This window comes from Macrobrachium nipponense, chromosome 33, assembly GCF_015104395.2.
Source record: "Macrobrachium nipponense isolate FS-2020 chromosome 33, ASM1510439v2, whole genome shotgun sequence".
In the NCBI taxonomy this organism is placed as follows: Eukaryota; Metazoa; Arthropoda; class Malacostraca; order Decapoda; family Palaemonidae; genus Macrobrachium; species Macrobrachium nipponense.
Window position 1 is genome coordinate 60,974,437 of NC_087219.1, and position 21,326 is coordinate 60,995,762.

The 21,326-nt window shown below is 34.5% G+C and overlaps 1 protein-coding gene and 1 pseudogene across 1 annotated transcript in view; both read left to right on the top strand.

The window, feature by feature from the left end:
* The first annotated feature begins 3,518 nt into the window (after positions 1–3,518).
* LOC135202879 (piggyBac transposable element-derived protein 3-like) lies at positions 3,519–8,465 on the top strand (annotated as a pseudogene).
* Positions 8,466–18,491: 10,026 nt separating this feature from the next.
* Positions 18,492–21,326, top strand: part of LOC135202880 (broad-complex core protein isoforms 1/2/3/4/5-like) — a 31,311-nt gene continuing 28,476 nt past the window's right edge. Inside the window, exon 1 of the mRNA XM_064232333.1 lies at positions 18,492–18,626. The gene's annotated coding sequence lies outside the window, so the exon portion shown is untranslated. The remainder of the gene's footprint in view (positions 18,627–21,326) is intronic.

The following is a 21,326-nucleotide window of genomic DNA, read 5'->3' on the forward strand; positions in this document are numbered from 1 at the left end:
TTTTACGGGCCCATGTGCTGTTTCAAAATAATTAAATTGCTTTCTTTTTATGGAAGGAAAAAAAGGACTACACAGTGGGAAAGTGGGATTTTTGGGTGATGGAAAAAAACGAAATGAAATCCAAGGACATTAATCCTATAGATAATTTTTTGTCAGATTAAAGTAAATTTAAATAGTATTTTCATACTAGTATCATGCCGTATATATGCTAGCAAACGGAAATTAGAAAAGTTCACGGTAACGTATTAAAAACATAGACAAATATATTTTCAAGTCCAAAATTCAATACGTAATGGTTTTAATAACATGTTACCATTATGATGTTCTTCGATTGTTTTCTTTTGTCTGCATAAATGTAGAGCAGCATTTTTTTTTTTTTCATTATGAGTTTGACGTTACAGTAAAACATTTCTTTGTATTACCACGGACCGTTAGACCTATAAATGGGGGAAATGTGTGCTCACTTTATAAATTTGGTCTGGACGAAGAAGAAATAATTACGTAGCTACTACTGTAAGTCCATTCTATTCCTGGGGGACGAAATAGAAAATACGAAGACAGAACAAAATTGAAAGGAAAGAATATTCGTGTTATATAGCAGTTAAGAAAATCTAACAACAGGTAAAGAAAGTATGGCAATTCAAAGGAGAGAGCAGTGGCGGATCGTGGCTAGCATTCATAGGGGTGCTGTTTATTACATTTTTTTTCTAATTCCTTTATATTAGCTGCATAAACACACACACACACACACACACACACACACTTTCTCTCTCCCCTTTGTCTCTCCTCTCTCTCTCTCTCCCGCTGATGAGGAAGGAACCAGAACGCTACTTAAAGCTACTATTTTGAATTTTATTCATTGACATTAATGTGGTAATTATTTTTTCCCCACTTAGTACTGCAACTCGCCACTGAGTTGATTAATCTGCATTACATAACATATCATCAATGTCGTCACTAATTTGACCACTATCACTAATAGTGCATAATTGATTAAGCTTTGACGAATTTCAATACACACCTTCTCTCTCCAACAGCTAGAACACACTTTAAAGAGGACAGTAACGGCAGTGCTCCCGTCACCTCTACGCGCTGGCTGGCTACCACAGTATCACCCTGCTAGCAAAATTAGAACTGCTGAGCACCGCAGTTCCACATATTGTTTCAATTCATTATCTATCTATCTATCTATCTATCTATCTATCTATCTATCTATCTATCTATCTATCTATCTATCTATCTATCTATGAAATATATATAAACAAGAGAATGGTCATAATTTGTAAGGACTATTGATAATCTATAGTTAATTTATCATTCATTATATATATAATATATATATTATATATATATATATATATATATTCATAATTTTTGTGCATATATTAGAAAATTATGGGGGGGGGGTGCTCAGTACCACAACGCCTACTGACGAGCCGCCACTGGTCCGAGAGAGAGAGCAGCATAATAAAAGCTGTAAGAAAATGGCCTAAACAGAACCGTATATAAAGATTAATCAGACAAAAACATCAGAAAGAATGCATAATAAAATCTGAAAATAAATACAAAAGTGGAAAATATTCAAGACAAAACCGGTGCTAAGAAAGCAATAGAAAATGGCGACGTAGTCTCAACCTACATTTAGATCAGTGCGATATAGCTGAGAGAGGAATGATAAGAGACGCAAAGAGGGACTATATAAAGTGAAGAAAGTTCAAGAAGTAAAAGACAGTCGAAACACAAAGAGAAGAAGTGATAACAGTGAAGGTTGCAAAATTGCGAATGGCAAAAAAAAAAAAAAAAACATTCATTCAGGGGAATTATTTTTACAGTATCTACAAACAAGATAAAGATAGTGAAGTATGATAATGGAAGACAGAAATATTTAAAAAGAACTACTAATATATGACATAAGCATTCAAATAATAAACACTACAAGTACTTAGCACAATAGAAGGAGTGAAATAATAAAATAAAGTAAATGAGGGAAAATTAATCGTACATAAAGCACAAACTAAAGATAAAAAAAAAACAGTAGAATCGACCAGACAAAATGGTTATACAAAATAAGTAAGGAAGAAAAAGAGGCAAAGCGGAAAGATTCCGAGAAACAAAGATGAAGAAGAAAATGCTGCAAAAAAAAGTTACAAAAGATGTTGACTTGCTATTTCAGGGGAACTAATTAAGAGATGAAATAAAGGAACACTTAGAAAGGTATATATTTCCCCTCTTCTTTTCTTTTTCCTTTGCACCAGTCCCCCCCCCCGACTCGCAAAACTGTTTGACTACACGGTTTTTTTCCATCTGTCACCCGCCTGTGGTGTTTGTGTATGGTAACACTGTGTCCTGGGCTTTAGATAGGTTCGCTATGTGTTAGTTTTAGGTAAATAAAAGGATTTCTGGGTGTAAAATTTGCAACTGGAAAGTGTTTCAATAATGTACGTATGCGAATTACATCGTTAATATCCTAAATAAGATATAGTCATTATTGTTGAAAGTGACTGAATGTAACTATCTAAAGCCCGGGACGCAGTGTTACCATACGCAAACACCACAGGCGGTGGACAGATGGAAAAAAAGCCGAGTATAATTACCTATGGACAAGAAATTCATGGCTTACGCCAAAGGCGAAACACAAGAATGGAAAAAATGCTGGATCAGAAAAAAATCTGGTATTGTTATTAACTAAGTAAAAAAAGAAACGCTATACGCACCTAAGAAAGAATATGAGGTACATCGATCCAAACATGATAAATGCAACAGCAAATATTTATGATGTAATGGACATAAAAAGCAATAGGCATATAACTTATGGAATGGAGACAACTTTAGATAAGAAAAATGTATAATATAAAAGTGTTATTATCAGCTCAGATTCTGCGTTTACTATTTAGCATTCCAAGGAGGTATCACTGAACCCAGTAGCGGATTTAAGGTTGTGGGGGAGGAGGGGTTTTGGGGTTGGCCCATGGATATGAATAATAGAACATTGTTTTAGGTCAATAAATCATTATTAGTAGCAAGATTTTGTTTAGTTAGTTAATGATTATTTCAACAACAGCAACAACTGTACAACTACTACTCTACTACTGTCTGTATATATTACCTTATGTGTGTACGTATACACACACACACACACACACACATATATATATATATATATATATATATATATATATATATATATATATATATTATATATATATATATAAGCGAACACCACAGGAAACTTGACAATGTCTTAGTAAAGACGAAAGCACTTGGATTTCTATCATTTCCTTTGGTATTCACTTATATAATGAAGTCACGTGCATCTACTGTGATTTTTAAGCATTATATATATATATATATATATATATATATATATATATATATATATATATATATCCCTTTCAAACCCAAGAACCAGTATACTGTCTCAACTTTGAAGCGCCATCCAAGGGAAACCAATTTAAATTTTCGCGGTTTTCTGGTAACCCGTCGACTATACAACTTGGAGAGACTGTGACATCATCAACATGATCCCTGGATACCTATGGCAAAGATGGCGGACGGTGACAACACCGGAAGAGCCCATAGGCGATGCCTACGCTCAGATAATCGTAAGTACATGGAAATATTTTTATCTGATAGTGAGATAGCTAACTTTGATAGGTTCCCATGAAATTTAAATAAATTTTGAATCATGACTTAGTAGGTTTGGCTTAATATCTATGAAAAGAAACATTGCCCTACCTGGTGACGCTTTTTTGAAACATGATACTGCCTTCAGGACTTCAGGGCGAAAAAAAAAAGTGTAAACAAACTACGTTTTATAGTAGTATTACACGTAGTTTGCTTGTGTACATGATTAAATATACCATGTATGGTTTAGTTACTGACTCGAAAAGGCACAGTATCAGATTTATTCATATTGAAGTGACTTATTTCAAACTACTAGTAGTGGGAAATGAAGTCAAGTGAAGGCACTATAATGTCTTCAGGACTCTGTCTGTACTAGCTGTCTTCATTTAGTATTTGAATATTTTTTCAGTAATACTTGCAATAATAACAATGATGATGATAACAAAAATTAAGCTGATGATAATAATACTAATAAATTAATAATAATGACAAAACAAAAGGTTTATAAAAAAAAGTCAAGTTAACATATTTAAAAGGAAGGTGTTTCCAGTACAAAATTTAAAGAGACGCCCAGACATTTAAAGGACAAACTTTATTAAAGAGACGGCACCAGTACAATTATGTCATCACATTGTCATGTTATTATTATTATATTATTATTGCATGACTATCTACATAGCTCCTACAACGGTAAAATTATCTTGAGTCGCTCTTAGAACTTTCATATATTTAAATACATCACCTATATTTAGTTATTTTGAATATGAATATTCATGTCTTATTGCATGTTGACAGGATATTTCATCACATTTTACTGTTTCGATATGGTTTGGCTTAATACTGTTCACTATTCGCAGGTAATGCCCAAACCTACCAAGCGATATTGGAAAGGGTTAGAACTCCAGTGACATAAGCAGTGCTGATGATGACGATGATGACTGGTACCTGAGGCAGTATCTTCCAGAGGAAACATTTTATCCTCGAGGTGATGATTCGTCTTCTGAAGAGAAGACGAAAATGCAACTGTGCAGGTTCCTAATGCAACCTCTTCTAATTCCCAGGGAAGTCGTTCCTTTTATTTGAGGGACATAGATTTTCGAGACACTTTCATCAGTGATGAACCAGAGAAGAATGGTGATGGCAGATCTTTTAGACCAATCGACTACTTCAGGAGTTATGTGAACATGGACTTCATAGAACACATTGCTTTATGTACCAATATGGAAAGCTACTGAAACCACAGGGTCATCCTTGGGAACCATGGAGAGGAAATTGCAGTGTTCATAGGTATGAATTTTGTCATGTCAGTATTAAAGATGCCAAGGATTAGAAATGTATTGGCAAGGTTATGACACGCTACCATTTATTGCTGATGTTATGCCCAGAGATAGATTCTATAAATTAAGGGCTACTCTCAAATTTGTTGATGATCATAAAATTTCTGTAGCACAGAGAGTTTAGATCGAGTATGGAAGGTGAGACTCTCCTTGAAGAAATTAGAAAGAGATGCAATGAGCTCCCAAGAGAGAAAAACTTCGTATTGATGAGAGTATCATTCCTTTTCGAGGAAGACTGAACATAAAGCAACATGTTCCAGGGAAACCAAATCCTGATGGATTGAAGATGTTTGTGTTAGCATCAACTAAAGGTCTTGTTTATGATTTTGAAAATTTTCAGGGGAAAGACGCACTGATTTCACTGGTTGACCAGCTTAATGCTAAACCCAGCAGGCCAGTAACATTAGGAGAGGCAGTTGTGTTCCGATTTCTTCCTAGTGGAACCTGGATCAAGTTTATTCTTTGATAGGTATTTTACTTCTCCTCAGCTTTTGGGACTTGTATGATAGATGTCTGAGGGGCACAGGAACTTTAAAGAAAAATATGCTACCTAAAGAGGCAAATTTGAAATCTGAAGCAACATTGAAAAGAGAGGGAAGAGGAGCATCAGGTCCACAAGTTAGGTATGGCAGGAAAGTTCCATTAACAGCATGGTATGATAAGAAAGTAATATACATGGCTTCAAACGAGTTTGGAATTAAGGAAGAGGATGTCTGCCTTCGGTGGTCAAAGGCAAAAAATGAACACATACAAGTGCAAAGACCATGTGTAGTTAGAGAGTATAATAAAGCCATGGGAGGAGTGGACTTACACGATCAAGTCGTAAGTTATTACAGAAGTAGCTCTAGAACTAAGAAGTGGACTGTCAGAACGGGACTTCACATGATGGATGTGACAACTGCTAATAGCTGGTTGGAATATAGGGCAGACTGCGGAGAAAACAAATATATGCCATACTTGGATTTTAAACTACAGTTGGCTAATCAGCTTATGAGAGGAGAGTTATCTGATAGAGATGGAAGACTATTGGGCAGCACAGATTCTGATGAAGAACTTGGAGATCCAGCCCCTAAGACCAAAAGAGGAAAAATTTAAAGTCCCTTTGCCTGCGGTAAAAAGAAAAAAGATCTAGGCAACAGACGCAAAACACTTGCCTCTTATTGTCAGTGACGATTTCCGAAAATGTAGAAAGGAAGGCTGCAAAGGCAAGTCCGAACAGTATGCTCATACTGTAAAGTTTTATCTTTGTTTTACATCCACAAGGAATTGCTTCTTTGAATTTCATTCTCCTTAAAACTCCTAACATACGAAAAATTCTTTTCAATATGAGGTATATTATCCAAGCCTTTTTCAAATTCCTCATTTAACAGGAATGATGTCCAATTATCAATATTATGTTTGCTATTTTTCCTAAGCTCAGTATTGTTTTATTCCATTTTTCTAATCTCAGTAATGTATTTGCTATTTTTTGTATACTCAGTAATATTAAGTGGAGTACATTTTTCCTTGATTTTCAGAATTTCATACTAACTTTGTCTTACATCTACATGGAATTATTTCTTTGAATTTCATTCAACTTAAATTCCACCAAATTGAGGAAAAATTCTTTTCAACATGAAGTAAAAGTAACTCATGCCATTTCCAAATGTCTCATTTAAATAGAATAGTTGTCATTTATCAGTTATATGAATGCTTGATTTTTTTCTGTACTGAGCATTGTATTTGCAATTTTTTCTGTTCTCAGTATTGTATTTGCTAATTTTTCTATACCCAGTATTGTATTTGCCATTTTTTCAATACTCAGTATTGTTTTTGCTATTTTTCTAAATTCAGTAATATTGAATATAGCAAATTTTTCCTCAACTTTGTAATGGTATAATAAGATAAGCCCTCGTGAAACTCTACTGATGGTTTAATTTACCTTCTAAAAGAAGAATCTTCATCTCCAAATCATTAGTTTGGTATTAAAAACATTGCAATATGCAAAAAAGGTAAAAAAATTAGGAAAATTCGCCAGGAGGAGTCCTGAAAGACAGCATACTGTCTAATCAGTTCATGTTAAATGGAGACAGTAATGACAATTTTGTAATTATTCTCAGTCTATTGGAAAGGTAACACACTGAAAAAAATTATTTCTTATCTATATATATAGTTATATAATAATTATATATAATATATATATAGATTATATTATATTAGATAGATAGATAAATATATATAAAACATTATATAGATTATCTATTATATTCCGATAGATATATATATATATTATATATAATAGTTATATATAGAGATAATAATATTATATATATTATACTTATAGATATATATATCTATCTTATATATATATATATATATATATATATATATATATATATATATATATATATATATAAATAAAGGTTTTTGCCACGAAGGAAAAAAATGAAAAAGCGAGATAGCCGAGTACTTTCGGTCTTGTTCTGACCCTTTACTAAGGCAAAATGATTTTACAGAGGAAAACATAGTCAAAAAAAGGCTTAATATCCACTAAACACTACAAGATTAGCAATAAGGTCGATTTCACTCTACAGAAACGAGGAAACGCCTGAGGGTAACCACACCTTGGAGGATACATGCGGTAAACAAGTTATTCTTCCAGAAAACAGTATATTTTGAAAAAACAAGGAAGCATATACAATTTAATATCATGAAATTTACACAAATTTTCCCAAAAATTATTATTTTCACTCTTAAAATCATCTGTATAAGGCCAGAAAATTAATGTGGAAACGGAAAATCTGCATCATTTGAGCCAAAGGAATTATGAGGAATGTTGGGTTTCAACTTGGAAACGAATTCAAATGTTCTAGTACCCCTCAGCAGTCAGCATAGCTAGCTAAGTGGTCCTAATTGCGGAGAACTGTGACTGTGCTGCCAAACAGTGAAGTAATGTGGGTGTATGAGATCATTCTTTTTTGTTTTCAAACTTTTGTTTTGTTTTTAAGCTTACTTCCTGTAGTTTGCTTCTTCAACAGTCCTTTAAATCATTTTCTGTATATAGGCAGATACATCCAAAGATTCACATGGCTTTCCATACTGAAAGACGAGATTTCCAGTACTCCTGATGTCACCTAGGAGCTTTTAAAGTACGATCGTGGAGCTGCAATTTCGAAGGCTCAGAGCCTTCTCTATATAGCTAGCCTTGTTTTGATTCCATCGTTGGCTGTATTATGCACAGGAAGTCTTTCAACATATTTTGGACATCCAGCCTTGATAGTTTGATGGGCCAGTTTTTAAACATTACCTAACTTCGATAGGTCAGCCAGTATAACTCAATCCTTCAGATGATGCTGTCCCGGAGTGCTTCAGAATTTAATGATTTTGCCGGTCTGTTTTTATATTTCGTAGGGTCCCAAGTCATATGTTGAATATGATGCAGTTTCAGTAGTCCAGTCTATCAGTGACGCTAATCTTTTAACACCCATCATCAAGAAAGGTTTTAACGAGGACAACATTTCTTAGAAAAACCAAAGGTGATGTCCATTAACCTCTACACCACAAATGATTTGAGCTCTGATTGACATTGCTATCCAGTAGCAGAGGCGCTTCATTGGCCTATTACCAAGGTTTTTAAATTAGTTTTCTCCTCCACCAGCAAAAATCAATTTTTATTTTGTTTTCCTATAGGTTTAGAATGTCACCAGCTCTTTATATCGCTGGTGAGAACATTATTAGTTTTTCATTCGAAGCCCAAAGTCATTTATGGAGGAGTAACACTTTATAAACTACTACCTGGTTCAAAATATATTTTCCAGTGATCTATTCATTCTCAACGTATCACACATGCGCGCACGCACATACACTATAATTATATATATATGATATATATATATATATATAATATATATATATATATATATATATATATATATATATAAGGAGTCAATAAAAATGCCAAAATGTAGAGAGTAAAGAAATATATTTCAGAGACCAAACTGTCTCTCTCTTCACGTAGGGGATGAATGAGAAGAGTTTTGTTGTTGTTTAAGATTAAACCAGCCTTGCGCTGGCACGGGCTCTTGCTCCTGGAGCAGCCCGTGAGATGAGTTACAGAAAAAGCAGTATTTATACCAAGAACAGGTCAGCCGTTAAGTCAACCTGGCTGACAATTTCTTCTTAATCTAAATCGCTGGTTGGAGGAAGATTTTATCTATACTATCTGAAACCCATGAACCATTTGGAATATAAATTATGTCTCTTTCTTTAATCAAAGCTGATTTTACTATCTGGCTTTTGAATCGATAGTTAGTGCCATAAATTAAACATGACAAATTCCAATTTATTCTATGATTATGGTTATTTGTTTAAGAATAGCTGAGCTCTGTTCTCCATACCTAACTGAACGTTTGAGTCTATTAAAACTGGCGTCACTAACTGAACGTGTATGTTGCAATCTCTGGGGGTGATTTGCTTGTAAAACCAATGTCATATTTTTCCCAGTCGAGGCAAATGATTGCGTACACTGTCTCCTTGGGGCTTGGCTTTTGTTGGACATTAATCAAGGATTTGGCTAAAGGTATTTGGGAAGGTAAAAGCAAAAGAGTTAGAGTTTCCGAGTGTCTGTGTCAACGTCTTACTCCCGTCTAGGTGTGGGATTTTTATTTTGTTGTTGGGCGTCTCTCTGGTCTTGTTTTGAAGGGGACGGTAGAAAATCATGTTTACTTTATGAATCGCTTTTTTTTCAGTTTATATTGGTCAGGGTACTTCGAAGATTGCAGCTGCTTACGGATTAGTTCAATTTCCTTTTCCAGGGAATCCGGGAAACAAATCCGTAAGGCTCTTAAGAATAAATTTCCGGGTGCACCAATTTTGATAGAAGTGCCATGTTACTAACTAAAAATAAGGAATGTCTGAAAGTGAAATTTTTATTCTGTTGTGCCTCTAATTATGAAAAGACCAAGAAAGGGCATTTTTGCTCTCTGTTTCGCATTCAACTTTATATTTGATGCTGGGCACTAATGCATGTAATTTTGAAATAAATTCGTTGAAATTGCCCCACCTATTATCCCAAAATGTTTGGATATCATTTAGATATCTCGTCCACAGCATTTGTTTTTTTGAGTTTTATTACGTTTATTTTTTATGGTTTCAAAATATTCCATGCGTAAATTAGCTAAAACAGTACTTAAAGGGCTACCCATACTGTACCTGCATTAGATGTTGTAATAAGTAGATCCGACAAAGACGGCAAAATCGTGATCATGGATAAAAAGTTTTACCTCGACAAAATGAAACAATCCTTTAGTGACAAACACTTCTTACAAGTTGACGAAAAATCCCCTCCCCCAAAACTTCCCCACAGAACTTGTTTTTGAGAAAAGTAAGGTTAAATGGCAAAGACAAAAAAGGAGCATTGAACTACAGGAGAACTGAAAGTCATTAACCCAAAACTACCTTACTTTCATGACCTCCCCAAAACTCACAAAGATAATCTGCCATTTAGACCCATCATCTCATGTGCCGGAGCTTTCAATTATTAAATTTCTAAGTGGTTAGCTGGCCTCCATACATCTTTCTTAGGTACATTTTCTCCCAGTCACATAAAACATTCAGAAGATCTCTGTCACAAATTCAGAGAAGCTCATATACCACTTCAGAATGTAAATCTTTTAAACCTAGTTGCAGATTCCTTATTCACAAAAGAACCATAAGTTCAACAATTTTTGAGGTAAACATTAGCCCCCTATTCAGATCATTTCCCACTAGCCCTAAATAAGATAATAAAGTTAGTTGAATGATGTGTATCTTCTAACGTCTTTAAATTCGGGGATTATTCTATAAACAAAAGTTCGGGTGCAGTATGGATCACCCTTTAAGTCGTGTTTTAGTTAATCTAGACATGGAATTTTTTGAAACCATAATAATAAATGCAATAAAGACCAAAGACATGTTATGTATGAGATACGTAGATGATATCCTAACATTTTGGGATAACAGTTGGGGTAATTTCAACGAATTTCTTTCAAAACTAAATGCATCAGTGTCCAGCACAAGATTTAAAGTTGAATGGGAAACATGTTTGAATAATTAAAGACACAACAGAATATAAATTTACCATATACAGAAAACCAATATTTTCACTTTCAGACACTCAATATTTTAGTTAGTATCATTACACTTCTATCAAAATTGGCGCAGCCAGTAATTTATTCTTACGGATTTGTTTCCCGGATTCCCTGGAAAAGGAAATTGAACTAATCCGTAAGCAGCTGCGATCTTTAAAGTACCCTCACCGTATAACTGAAAAAGCAATTCATTAAGCGAACATGATTTTCTACCGTCCCCTTCAAAACAAGACCAGACGCCCAACAAAATAAAAATTCCACACCTAGACAGGAGTAAAACGTTGACACAGACACTCGGAAACTCTAACTCTTTTGCTTTTACCTACCCAAATACCTTAGCCAAATCCCCGATTCATGTCTAATGAAAACTAATCCTGAAAGACACAGGAGTATACGAAAAACCTTGCCTCAACTGTGAAAATTTGACATCGGTTTTACAGGCAAATCACTCCCCAGTGATTAATACAACATAATCAGTTAGGTATAGACAACAGAACTCAGCTATTTTCAACCACATAAATAACCCTTATCACAGAACAAACTAGAATTTGTCAAGTATAATTCATAGCAGCGACTGTCGGTTCAAAAGTCAGATGGTAAAATTAGCTTTGATTAAAGAAAGAAACACAATGAATATTTCAAATGGATCGTGGGATGCAGATATAGACAAAATCTCCCTCCTACCAGCATTTAAGAAGATTAAAGAGAAATTGTCAATTGGGGTGACTTAACAACTGACCTGTGGACCTCTTGTTATTATAAATAATGCTCTTTCTGTAACTCTTCTCATTCACACCCTACCTGTAAAGAGAGACAGTTTGGTCTCTGGAATATAGATAGCATTTACTTTCTACATTTTGGCGTTTTTATGGTCTCCTTTTATTAGATGGAATTCTGTTTTAACAGATATATATATATATATATATATATATATATATATATAGATATATATATATATATATGTGTGTGTGTGTGTGTGTGTGTGTGTGTGTGTGTGTGTGTGTGTGTGTGTGTGTGTGTGTAAGTAACTTGAGGAAGACATCTCAGGTATTTACATGACTTTGTTACTAACGTTGCTATGCAAATGCCTGAGATATCTTCCTCATCCTCCGTTTGGTTATTATTAATATATATATGACTGGTAAAAATGTTCTGTAACAACAGAATTCCATCTAATAAAAGGAGCCCATAAAAACACCAAAATATAGAGAGAAAAGTACTATATTTCAGAGACTGCTGTCTCCCTCCTCTATATTTTGGTGTTTTTTTATGGGCTCCTTTTATTATATATATATATATATATATATATATATATATATATATATATATATATATATATATATATAATATATATATATATATTTATATATATACTTAAAAAATCACAGTAGATTGCACGTGACTTCATTAAATAAGCGAATTCCCCCAGGAAAATTCATAGTCAGAAATCCAAGCGCTTTCGTCTTTACTCAGACATTGTCAGGAGTTAATGAGGTACAATTAGAGAAAAAGGTCTCAGGTAGAACACAAGATCAAGAATACCGGATGGGTAATTGTCAAAAGGGTAAAAATTAAAAGAGATAATCCAGGATTATCGGATATCACACGGTCACAAACCTAAACAGATTTGACCCTAACCGAAATTACAAAGTATCTTTACAGTCCAAAACATGTAAAAACTGAATATATTAATTTTGTTGCTTATATTTATCTACAAATTTTTTCATTATGAAAGCATCAAGTTTAAATAAACCAAGACTTAAATTTAGAACATTTCTATTATTTGACTTGATGAAACAAGATTCAATGATATTCCTTTTAACTGTGTCATTTCATGGGATTAAGGCTCTTGCTTGACTCCAGTTAATAGGATGATCTAAATCTCTCATATGTACAAATAATGCATTCGATATTTGCCCCAATATTCTGTGAGAACTGGGCAAATATTACCACTGCATTAGATTTATCTGTTTTTTGTCACTTTCACTGTTTCGTGAAAGTGACAAACGCAGATAAATCTAATGCAGTGGTAATAATGAATAAAAGTGACTATGTAAGTAAAATAATGACATTGCTAAATGATACTGATACTTTTACGAAACTGAGGTCTGACCCTACACAGACAGTGAACTCCCATTTTAATAAACAAATTAAATCCATTTTGAAGGGCTTGGACCATTTAATTAAACAGTTTACACCGCAATGCGCCTCCCTACCTCATATGTATGGTTTAGTCAAGACACATAAAATCAATAACCCTATCAGACCAATCATTAGTTCAGTGGGCTCAGTTACGTATAATTTATCTAAATGGCTTCTTAAAATTCTTACTCCTTTGGTAGGAAACATTTCTAACACGAATGTTAAAAACAATGTTGATTTTATAATCAAATTGAATAGTTTAAATTTGAATTTTGATTTTAATATGGTTAGTTTTGATGTTGTCTCTTTATTTACAAAAGTGCCTGTAGATGACTTACTTGAATATTTGGAGGAGGAATTAGAACGTCATGACATTCCCTTAAGTGTAGCAAACCTCATTAGTCGCATAAGGTTATGTATCAAAGATAGTAAATTTGGTTTTAATGGTGAATTTTTGGTACAAAAGTTTGGCATGGCTATGGGTAATCCCTTATCTCCTGTCCTTAGCAATATTTACATGGAATTTTTTGAGACAAAACTCTTACCAAGAATTTTGCCCCAAAAAGTTATTTGGTTTAGATACGTGGATGATATCTTCTGTATTTGGCCAGTTCACGAAATCCTCAGGAATTCCTTAATAATCTCAATAATTTAGTCCCTTCTATAAAATTTACTGTAGAGGAAGAAAGAAATTGTAATTTGAATTTTCTTGATGTCCATAGAAATGATAGAAATTTCACCTTTTCAGTCTTTCGAAAGTCAACTAACATTGCCTCTTTTGTTCATTACTACTCCAATCACCATCAAAATGTTAAATTCTGTTTTTTCTGGGATGTTCCTAAGGGGTTAACGTGTCTGTAGCCCGCAGTTTATTGACGCTGAAATTAAAACTATTTATGATATTGCATTGAAACTTAAATACCCCAAGGACTTTATAGATGTGGCATGGAAAAGAGCTAGAAAAACATTTTTATTTAATTAATGACAAACTTGAATTTAGTAAGCATAACATTCTAAAATTGCCCTATGATGAAAGGTTTTTATATATTCCTAGAATTTTAAAGATTTTTAACATAAATGTTGTTTTCAGTAATATTAATGTCAAGAGTTTAGTAATCAAAAATTCTCTTAAAGATCTTCCAGGCTGCATATATGAAATTCCTTGCAAAAAGTGTGATAAAGTCTATTACGGACAGACCGGTAAATCTCTTTCACAACGTCTCAAACAGCATCAATATTCTGTGAGAACTGGGCAAATATCGAATGCATTATTCGTACATATGAGAGATTTAGACCATCCTATTAAACTGGAGTCAAGCAAGAGCCTTAATCCCATGTAATGACACAGTTAAAAGGAATATCATTGAATCTTGTTTCATCAAGTCAAATAATAGAAATGTTCTAAATTTAAGTCGTGGTTTATTTAAACTTGATGCTTTCATTATGAAAAAAGTTGTAGATAAATATAAGCAACAAAATTAATATATTCAGTTTTTACATGTTTTGGACTGTAAAGATACTTTGTAATTTCGGTTAGGGTCAAATCTGTTTAGGTTTGTGACCGTGTGATATCCGATAATCCTGTATTATCTCTTTTAATCTTTACCCTTTTGACAATTAACCATCTGGTATTCTTGATCTTGTTGTGTACCTGAGACCTTTCTCTCCAATTGTATATCATTCGCTCCTTGACAATGTCTTAGTAAAGACGAAAGCGCTTGGATTTTTTACTATCATTTTCCTGTGGTATTCGCTTATTTATGAAGTCACGTGCATCTACTGTGATTTTTTTTAAAGCATATACATACATACATACACACACACACACACACACACACACACACATATATATATATATATATATAGATATATATATATATATATATTATATATATATATATATAAATAAATCATCATCATCAGTCGTTGCTAGTCCACTACAGGACAAAGGTCTCAGACATGTCCTTCCACTTCCTTCTGTTTATGGTCTTTCTATGCCATTCTATACCTGCAAATTTTCTTAGCTCGTCAATCCATCGTCTTCTCTTCCTTCCCCGGATTCGTTTGCAGTCTCTAAGGACCCAATCTGTTATTCTTTTCGTCCGTCTATTATCTGAGATTCTCATTATATGTTCTGCCCACGCCCATTTCTTTTTCTTATTTGATTTTTGTTGGAATATCCTCTACTTTAGTTTGCTCTTGTATCAATGTTGCTCTTTTTCTGTCTCTTAGTGTCATTCATCATTATTCTTTCCATAGCTCTTTGAGTTGTAACTAGCTGATGTTCTAAGGCTTTAGTAAGGCTCCAAGTTTCTGATGCATAAGTTAATGCTGGTAGGACCATCTGATTGAATACTTTTCATTTTAGAGAAAGTGGCATTTTGCTTTTCATAATCTCATTTTATTTACCAAAAGCTCTCCGTCCCATATATATATATATATATATATATATATATATATATATATTTATATATATTTATACACATATATATGTATGATATATATATATATATATATATATATATATATATATATATATACATAAATATATATACACCATTATCTCTATAATTAGTTGTGATCCCGCTAGTACTAATTAAGACGAAAATACTTTTCTTCATGACTGTGCAAAACTTTTAGTATATTTATCGCGTACCTGAATATTGACTTTTCCTTTATTAGAACCAAACTTATATATATATATAGATATATATATATATATATAATATATATATAATATATATATATATATCTAATAAAAGGAGCCCATAAAAACACCAAAAATGTAGAGAGAAAAGTACTATATTTCAGAGACTGCTGTCTCTCTCTTCAGTATATGAATGAGAAAAGTTTACAGAAAACGGTGGTATTTTATACCAAGAGATTCGTCCACAAGTAAGCCAATTTAGTAATAAATGAAATAAAACCCAAAAACATGCTGTGGATGAGATACGTGGATGACATACTAACATTTTGGGATAATAAGTGGGGTAATTTTAATGAATTCCTCTCAAAATTAAACGAATTAGTGCCCAGCATCAAATTTAAAGTTGAATGGGAAACAGACAACAAAATTCCTTTTCTTGATGGTTTTAATAATCAGAGACACGACAGAATACAAATTTACCATATACAGAAAACCAACGTTCTCACTTTCATATATTCACTACTTAGCTATCATGACCAAATACTATCAAGATAGGTCTAGCTAGCAACCTATTCTTAAGAGCCTTACGAATTTGTTCCCCAGATTTCCTGGAAAAAGAATTTGAACTAATTCGCAAGCAACTTTCATCTTTAAAGTATCCTGACCCTAATAATTGAGAAGCAATTCAAAAAGCAAACGTCATTTTCTACCGACCCCCTAAAGACAAGACCAGAGACACACCCAACAATAAAATAAAAATTCCCCACCTTGAGACGATTAAGAGAGTAACTCACCCTTGGGAAATCCAACCCTTGCTGAATTTACCTACCCAAATACCTTAGCCAAATCCCTGATTAACGTCCAACAAAAGACATCGCCCAAAGGACTCTGGGGTATATGAGATCCCATGCCAGGACTGTGACCAAATCTTACATCGGATTTACAGGTAAATCACTTCCCCAGAGATTATCAACACAAACGGTCAGTTAGGTATGGACAACAGAACTCGGCCATTTCAATCATATAAATGAACATAACCATAGAATAAACTGGAATATGTCACGTGTAATTTATAGCAGCAACTGCGGTACAAGAGTCAAATGATGGAATCGGCCTTAATAAAGAGAAAGCAGGTAATGAACATCTCAAAAGGGAATTGGACATCCGACATCGTCGACGCAGTGTTCATTCAACCAACGCTTAAGAAGATTAAAGGAAGATATCAGCGGGGGTGACCTAAATTGGCTTACTTGTGGACGAATCTCTTGGTATAAATACCACCTTTTCTGTAAACTTTTCTCATTCATATACCTGAGAGAGACAGCAGTCTCTGAAATATAGTACTTTTCCTCTCTACATGGTGTTTTTATGGCTCCTTTTATTAGATGGAATTCTGTTGTTACAGAACACTTTTACCAGTCATATATATATATATATATATATATATATATATATATATATATATATATATATATATATGTGTGTGTGTGTGTGTGTGTGTGTGTGTGTGTGTGTGTGTCTGATTTTAAATCACGAAGAAATGAAAAACGCGATGATTATACAAACAAAGTTACAGCCACGAAGGAAAATTGAAACAGTAGAGTATCTCCAGTGTTTCAATTTTTCTTCGTGGTTGTATATAGATATATATATATATATATAATATATATATATATATATATATATATATATATATATATATATATATACGTATATTATAGTGTATATATGCGTTTTGTGCCAAAGAAAACCATGGAAATTGAAACTAATATTAATTAATAAAAATTATATTAATCACGCGTAGTGTTCATTGAACTATTCCGGAGCGCTTGAATATGATTTAAATGCGCATAATTCCAATGATCTACCACTCCGTATCGTGCTGATTAAAAAAAATCTTGGCTCTGTCTTACGGGAGAATTAGCGCCGGGGAAATGAATCAGAACATCCTTTGTCAGACGGCAGCTGGTCCAATAAAAAAAAGTTTTGTAAAAACAATTTGCCACTCCTGAATTCCGCCTGGATACATTTGCCATATAGCCGAGAATTCAGCAGAATGTCGTTGTAACTCTGTTTTATTATGACGCGTTCGGATGTCCATCAAGGTGAGAAACTGGTGATACTCTCCTGGGCGCAGTCATATTACGTCTATGACATTCCACACGTACGTCCATTAAATGACAAAAAAATGTCCGGTGACATTCTCTGTAAGCAGGAAACGTTTATTTTAAGAATGTTTGTGCTTGATGGAAAACGTTTGCCGAACGCAGATCGTTGTATTCTGAGAGTGACACGCACTGGCATTCTTTTATTCTTAGTTTGAGCACGAGTAAAGAAAACCAGGCTGCGCGGTTTTCCCATTATGTCACGCGGTTTCATCGCAGGCGGCGGATATGAACCAAGCTAGAAAAACCTCAGTCTTATCGCCTCGACTTTTGTGACACTGACTTCGCCTTCATAATGGCTAAAATCTCAACTTGGAAAATTGAAAGGCTCCGATTATTTGAAATATATAGAATTATTATATATAAAAATAGAATAGTTATATATAACATACTTTTATAACTTATAGGGAACATATAGATCACGATTCAATCTGACGTCAAGGAATCGGAGACAGTGTTGATGATCAGCGTCAGAATCTCAGTAATGGCGGACGAGAAACTTTACACGATAAGAAACACCAATATATTTTAAGCTTGTACCGTGTAATAATAGTGTTAACTTGAATGAAAAAGCATCACATGACTACGCTCTCTATTCGTGCAAGTAAGATATGCTTTTATCCACCCAGTTTGATTAGGAACAGCAGTACAAATCCCTTTGTTATGGTGTGAAGGAAGGTAGAGGCGGTAGTGCTGACCAATAATGCCTCGAGCATTGTATATTGCACTTTCCAAGTAGGCTTACTTTTCATCCATATGCTGTAGTGTACAACTCTGTACATTGTAATATGGTTGAACTTGCATGACTGGTGTCTTTGGTTGACGTTGGAAGATTATTTTACTTGAATGCGAAGTGTTTATTTGGGGAATGACGTTGGGACGTCAGCTAACTGTAAGGTTGTTTGACTTACGGTAGTGTAGGCCAGAATGTCGTGCCATAACAAGAGTACGACCTAATCAGAGATTACTTAAAAGACAAAATTTTGCATGAAATTGGAAAAGGACGTATTTAAGTATGATAAAATACCGCTATGCGGCCAGGCGGCCACCTGTATGGCAGCGCGGCCACTTACCCAAAAAATAAATTGAGCACTAGGGTAAAACATCAAAGCAGGTCCACGCAGGCCAGCTACCATCAGTGCAAGCCCACCCTCCGAAAACCGTACATTATAACGAGTCCTGACACCCGAGATGGGCATCAGTCGCGACTTGTTGTTGGTGAGAAACGGAGCTAAAGACCTCTACTCTCCTTTCGAAGTAAGTATTTTCCCCAAAGTTAGAAATTAAGGCCAAATTTTAAGATTTAAACAGATTTAAAACAGAGGGTACTGAAAATGGCGCCCACGGGCAGTGGAAATCTCACCAAAACGCGTCAACATTTTTACTTACAACTCGAGGTATTTAGAAGATTGACGCCATCTCGATGTTTACGGAGTAGCTTGTGTCTAATACTAACCATTTCCTGTGATAAATCCGCACACCACTTGTACCCACAGACGCTGGAGCCTTTTATCACAACAATCGAAACACGATTTCTCATCAACAACAAGCCAGGCGTAAACAGAGCTGTTGGGTTGGGGTAGAAAGATGACGAGAAGCGTTGCTCTTTGGGCTAATTTTTTTAAATAAGTAGTAAAACATCAATATTTTTACATATTTATGATGATTAATTTGAAAATATTCGTTATTGAAAAGTAACTCGACTCTGACTCAAATTTAAGTAATTATTTTTCTGAATTAGAACGTTCTTTCAAGTTCTGTATTATGACGTCACGACATCTTGACTTTCGTACCTATTGTAAATAATTGCTATACTCAACTGTCATTGCAGAACAGTTTACCAGTTATTCATGCAGATTGATCAGCTATACATGTAATTGTTATAATCGTAATGCGCATATATATCTTTATTATTTACTTTTTGGATATATGAAGATGTTTTACTGCTGGATTATCGCCGTAGTGTGACGCAATCGTTTTCGGTCCATGGGCCTCTTGTCTGTTTTTTCGCACCATAAGAAATTATGGGGCCGAATTTGCAATGACCAGAAAGTCGTTAAAAGAGGAAAGTTAGCATTGAGGGGCATATGTTTTGACTGAGAAAATACAAATTTATTCAATAGCTAGCTTGTAAAAAATACTTGGTTATAAAAACTTGATTGACAACTAGCAGCATGTCTACTAGGGGTTTCAGAGACAGTTGCAAGCACGTTTTTGGGCAATACCTATTTCTGTAACGAACACTCTTAACAAAAGAACGAGATTTTGCTTGATAATGGCAGTTACACCCAGTGCCGTAATTTATAAGGGTATCGTGAATCACTAATCGTAAAGAATAACGACACTTGTCCTTGTACCAAGAGACAAAAAACTCCATTATGCAGAATGTATTCGAACACGCGTATAAAGCTCCACCTACATCTACAACCCCCCCCCCTCCAGCCCCCCCCCCTCCCCTCCATCTTCTTCGTTCCTCCGCCTTCCTTTCTCTCTCTCTCTCTCTCTCTCTCTCTCTCCTCTCTCTCTCTCTCTCTCTGTTGCCATTCGGTATGTGTTGACCCTCCAAAACTGGGTATAAGACTACACACAAACGTTGAATTGGTGAAATTAGGCTATGTATTGGAAGTATATATACATAAATATTAAAGCAATTTTATCATTATTGCATTACTATGACAACTAGAATTCATGGAAACAGTTTATAACCTGCCTTAAGCGTCACCCACGTAATAATACGTTTACCGCGATCTACTCGGTAGCGCCTTCAACGGGATATTACGTTCAAGACTTTAACTGTGCTTGTCAAGCCGTCAGCCCGTAATAAGACGTTTACTCGTATAGAAAGTGTAGGAACATCATTTGGTAACACTCTCAGCACATGGGAAACTTATTTCCAGCCTGGCAACTCTTTCCTGGTGGTCGCTTATGCTAGAAAACTGCCTGTCCCTGTTGGTTTTCTTTCAATACGCTTCGGGCGTTTAATCGAGACAAATTGGATTTCGCGTCTTTCACAATGAATGTCCCAAGAGGAGTGGCATATTTCTTTAGGTGAGATCAATCAAATACTAGAATGAGGAGTGTGATATTGATAACCTATTTGATGATGAGAGCTCTAGTTCTGAATCCTCCAGTGATGATACAAACTTTTCTTCCAATTGCGGGAGTGAAGATGACTTTTCTTTGCCGAGTGACTGGACTCCGAGAGAGAGAGAGAGAGAGAGAGAGGAGAGAGAGAGAGAGAGAGAGAGAGAGAGCAATTTCCTACAGTTAATTACAGTATGAATACAATCATAAAATCAATATT